We start from the raw sequence: 5,586 nt of genomic DNA, 5'->3' as shown, positions 1-5,586 counted from the left end.
TCACAGACTTTCAGAGCTGGAAGTAAGCTAAGACACCATCTACAGCAGTTGAACCCGGACGAGAATCCCCATATCTCTAGCATTCCCAACCAGTGGCCATCCGGTCTTTGCTTGAAGACCTTAAGGGACCATTTGTATGTAGCCCTAATTGTTATAAAGTTTTTCTGTACCTCAAATATAAGCCTGTCTCCCTGCCACTTCCCACTTCTGCTCCTAGTTTTAATTTATTCATTTGATATACATTGATTACATGCCTACTATATGCCAGGCACTGTGCTAAGTGCTAGGGATACAAAAAGAGGCCAAGACAGTCCCTGCCCTCAAGGAGCTTACAATCTAGTAGTGGAGACACCAAGCAAACAATTATATACAAAGTGAGTTAGAGACAGGATTTGTAGGAAATAAAGAGGGCCAAGCAGACCAAGTCCATCCCTTCTCTTTAATGTGATATCCTTCCAAGCCCTCGAAGATATCTAATATGGAGTCCTGCACATCCTCTGTTTCCCAGGCTCAACACCCCCAGTTCCTTAACTGAACTTCCATATTGCATGAGGCTTTTCAGCATCCTGGGCTATTCTTTGGTATGCTTTCCAGCTTGTCCACCTCATGTCTCCCCAGACTGGTCACTGTACTTCAGCTGGGGTCCAGCCAGGGCCAAGGGAAGAGGTTATCAATACTGCCCCTCTCCTAACGCACCCCAAGACTGAGTCACTTTCGTGGTTCTCATCTTGCACCGTTAACCTGACATACAGCCTGGGATCCACTAGAGCCATAATGGCTTTTTCAAATCAACTCTTTTGATCTGGCTACATCTTCTTGGTCCTGTACTTTTAAGTTGACTTTTTGGATCCAAAGATAGGACTTTACACTGATCTTGTTAAATTAACCATATTGGTTGTGGACCAACATTCTAACCCACCCACATATTTTTGGATCTTAACACTTTCACACAACACAGTAGCACTCCCTCATAGCTCCGGGTCTTCTTGCAGTTTAAGAAGTTTGACATTTATGCTTTCATCCAAGTTGCTGACAAACAATGTTAAGCAGCACAGGGTCAGACAGATTCCCAGGGCACTTCACTAGAGACAAGTTATATCCAACCTTTCCTGACTACTCTTTGAGGTAGTAACTCAAGCAGTTCTGAACCCATCCATCTGGAGGATCCTCCAGCCCACATCTCTCCATTTTGTCCTCAAGGATAACACGAGAGACTTGACCAAACGTTTTGCTGAAGGCCAAGCATAACCATGTCCACAGAATGCCAGTGTCCTCACCTTTCCCTAAAAAGGAAATGAGGCAAGTCCAAAAGAAATAACTTCTCCTACATGAATGGCCACTCTCACTCTCACTGATTATGGTTTCTCTTCCTAAATGCTCGCCATCCATCCCTTTAATATTATGTTTTATACTTTTGCAAGTAATTGACAGCAAACTCACTGACTTTCAGTTTGATTCCATCACCTTTCCTTTTGTGATTATACTGGCCTTGATTAATTCCTCAATGATTTATTGTAGAAGCAGTGAAAACCAGCACTCAGCTTCTAGGGCTGCTCCTTGCTGGGCTCCTGCAGAATTGCACAGGTCACTGCCCTGTCTCCGTTCTCTGCAGCTTGAGAGCCGCTGTGTCTACTGGGCTACAAGGGGTTGACCACCATTGTGATGCCATGGGCCGGTTCTCTGCCAAGCGCTGCCATCTGCTGGCTGGTTGCGGAACTGCAGCTGCAGTGTGGCCCTTTCCCAACTTGGCAGTAGGGGATAAACTCCTTCAGCCGCAGATAGGTTGTTAGTGACTTGTTTTACAAGTAAATCTATAATTAATGATTAAACTATTTTTCAAATAAACTATATTAAAAAGGGGAAATTTCAATTAATTACTCTTATTACTTAAGACTTTTATGTCATGAAATCACAGTAATGTTGAAAAATTGCTTTGCTAAGTAGTATAAGTTTTAACACATTTTCAGTTTTTCTTACTGTTTACATTTAGTTAATAGGACTATTACACTTCTTGTTAGCAATTAGTTTATCATCAGCTACTCTGCACTGCACACACGGTCTTCTTTTTCCTGGCTGCCATCTTGGGCTGTCGCTGCAGGACCCAGGCTGCATCTCGCAGGGGGGAAGCTTCCTAGGAAAATGGATGAGGGTGCTGGGCTGGAAGCCTGGCTCTTCCCAAGGCTCTTGGGCTCAGTGTCCTGGGCTGTCTCCAGTGAGGTCTGAAGGGAGCTGGGGTGCACAGGGTGCTGGTGCTCTGACCTGCCCCACTCATGCACCCTCCTGTCCCTCTCTCTTGGGGTTCCCCACTGCTCAGCTAGGCTGGCCTGCCCAATGAGTAGCAGCAAGTTGGCAGTTGGTGGGGATGGCTGCTCCTCCCCAGATGATGATCATGAGGGCTGGGCTAGAAGCAAGACTGGTGGTCCGGGGCATCAGATTAGGGCAAACAGAATCAGACATTGTTATTTGAAAGGGTTTAGGAATTGAGGTTTTGCTACATTGGGAGGGACTGTCAGTCTATTGAGAGATGCAGAGAAACAAAGAATGGGTTTTTGGTGACTACTGATTTTAGTGAGTTCAAACAACCCTCCCTTGACCCTCCCATAATCCCCCTTCCTTCTGTAATGCAGAACATTATTTTACCATTTAGGTAGTAGGACCCTTTAGGCCATGGAAAGCAGAAGTTGCTGCTTAATCTTGCCCTAGACCTCTTTCCTCCTAAATCTAAACAATAGTGAAATGTACTCTTGCATAGCTTAAGCACAGCCCATACCTCCAACGCAAATGGATAAGAAAACTTGCAATATAATGGCTCTAGATAATTATGTTTATACCAGAAACCAGGACACCTGGTCTGGTTTGTGTGATCCCTGACCTGTAATGATGGGGTGCTCAGATGCTTGTGCTTATACTTTTGCCCCCAAAATGCCTCCCTAGTCTCAGAAACACTATCTCTGACAACCACTCCCCAGCCAAAGGACACTGTGCCTAGCAGTATTCATGCATGGGCCTCAGCACGACCCTTATATGGCTGCTCAGGCCCCAGCCCTCAGATCAGATCTCTGGAAGCCTCCAAATTACTTAGCATGACCCTTATCTGGCTGCTCAGGCCCCAGACCTCAGATCATATCTCTGGAAGCCTCCATTGTGAGAAAATTTTTTCCTTTGTTGCAGAGCATTATCATGTCTAGACAGAGGGAGAGGGGTGTCCTTGACCAGCCCCAAAACTCTTCCTCTTGCCAGACTTCAAAGATCCATCCCCCTCCCTGTCCTGTATACTCCCTATATAAATCCTAGCTCGACCCCTGATGGGGGCTGCTTGATTTGGATGTGAATACCCCTGGCAGCCGTGCGCTAATAAAATCCACAATTTAAATTAGTCTGGGTCTAACTAGCTAATTTCTCGGTATAACACTTCCACAATCAAACTCCCAGAAAACACTTTTGACATTCACTGCCTCCAATTCCTGGCCCTCCCTCATGATCCAGCCTCTTCACATCTGGCTTCCAGCCCCACCATTCAACTGAAAACATCTGCAGAGTAATCAGTGATCTCATAATTGCAGAATCTGGTGGGAGTCTTTTCTCCAGTCTCACTCTTCTTGACCCCTCTGGAGCACAGGGCACTGTGGACCACCCCTTTCTGCCTAAATACTCTCTCCTTTCTGGGTTTTTGTGACACTGTTTTGTCTTCAATTAAGGAAGTGATCAAAGTATTTATTGAGTCCCTACTACATACTGGATAGAGTGCTAGACATTCAGGATACAAAAAAAATAAGCCATCCAAAAATATGAAAAAAAAAGTTATCTTAAAAAGGCTTACATTCCGTAGGGTGAAGCCTTTTGTGCACATGTAAATATAAAATGACATTCCATAACGTCTTTTATATGTGTCTAGAGAATAGAAACAAAATAGATATATGGTAATTTGGAAGGAGGATATGAGGAAGTGGGGGGAAGGGGGAGGATACTCTTTGCTTTTTTTTTTCTTGTAAAAAAAAAACCAGATATCAACAGGAAAGGTTAATTTTGCCAGATAAGAGAGTACAGGAAATGGAATCATATGTAGGGAAGCTGAAAAGCTGGTCTGAATGCCAAACCAAGGTGTTATATTTGGCTGTACAGGTGAACAGGGAGTAGTTAATGGGGATTTAGGGAAGGAACATTCACTTTCATTTGCCTTTCATCCTCACACCTCTTTGAGGGCAGGCAATTGGGGCAGGTTAACATAGAAACAGCCTTCAGCTACCCTGAGGGCAGGGCTAGGGCCTATTCTGCTATTCCATTACTCAGCCTGCTTTTGGACAAAGCCACCAAATACGAGCAGCCCAAAGTAAGCTTTCAATGGGCCAGTCCACCCATGAAGCGCAGCATGTCCAGGCAGCAGACAGTCATTAAAGCCTTGCAAATTTCACCATAGAGAATTAACTCAGGTTTTTTATTCGGGAAATAATTTTGAATGAAGAAAACCCGAAAGGTGTGATGTGGTAGGAAACAAACAACAACCACCACCAGGAAAAAGAAACTGTTGATCTGAGCTCAGAACTCTTGGTGTGTGAACATGCCAGGCCAGAGCGTTTTTGTGAGTTGGGTGATGACAACCAACTGAATCAGGGAAGAGGACCAAGACTGTCACCAAGTTAATGCCAATCGTGCAGTAATTGATGACAACCACTGACGTGTGGTTGAGTTCTTGGTAGAACTGAAAACAGTGATGCTGAGAGGAGTCCATGTGGGTGCCATACTGGAACAGAAAAATCATGGAGAAAATGAGTGTCCCCACCAGCCAGATGGCAACACTCAAGGCTATTGCATGGCACTTCTGTAATTCCTGCATGGGGAGCCTTTTGAAGTAAATGAGTAAGCGTATGACAATGATGGCCACATAGAAAACAAAGGTGAAGTACATATGGACATGTACCGTGCTGCTGATGACCCGGCAGATGAACCAGCCAAACTTCCACTCCAACAGAAAGTAGTAACTGAGGCGGAATGGAAGACTGACCAGGAGGATGGAATGTAGCACGATGATGTTGGCGATGATGATGGTGATGACAGACTGGGAATTCCTCTGCATTAAGACGTGGGACATCATAGTGGTGCCGGCTGTCCCTCCTAACAAGACTATACTGTAGAGTGTGCCTAGAACCCTCCTGCGGTGGTCATCACAATGGGCTGGGTTTTCCACAGTTTCATTGGAGACATTGTGCTGGATGGTCATGTTGTACATCTCCATGTTTTCTTCCAAGGGAATACCAAAAGAAATTGTAAAAAATCTTAAATATCCAATTTTGAAAAAAAAAGTGTAGAAGTTTTGAATTGAGTAATCCTAGGACAAATCTAGTTGCAGGCAGCTCTCGATTTTCTAAAATATTTGAAGGATCAAAAGCATGGATAATATAGACAATGGAGTCTCAAAAGTTGAAGTTTATTTGTGGGCGTGAACATAGACCTGCCTTATGGACATCAGATGGAATTTCTAACTGCATTTCTAAGTCAACCCCCCACCCCATACACACACCCCTAATCTTTTTGGTCCTAGCACCTTTTTTGGATCAACCTCACTATTGGTGGACATTCCATAACTAA

The 5,586-nt window shown here is 44.4% G+C and overlaps 1 pseudogene; it reads right to left on the bottom strand.

Moving 5' to 3' along the window:
- Positions 1–2,570: 2,570 nt before the first annotated feature.
- LOC110192969 (putative G-protein coupled receptor 141) lies at positions 2,571–5,240 on the bottom strand (annotated as a pseudogene).
- Between the last annotated feature and the right edge of the window lie 346 nt (positions 5,241–5,586).

Source organism: Phascolarctos cinereus, unplaced genomic scaffold (assembly GCF_003287225.1).
Source record: "Phascolarctos cinereus isolate Bilbo 61053 unplaced genomic scaffold, phaCin_HiC Scaffold_4;HRSCAF=312, whole genome shotgun sequence".
NCBI lineage: Eukaryota > Metazoa > Chordata > Mammalia > Diprotodontia > Phascolarctidae > Phascolarctos > Phascolarctos cinereus.
The sequence above is the reverse complement of the archived record's forward strand: the minus strand, read 5'-3'. Positions and strand labels throughout refer to the sequence as shown.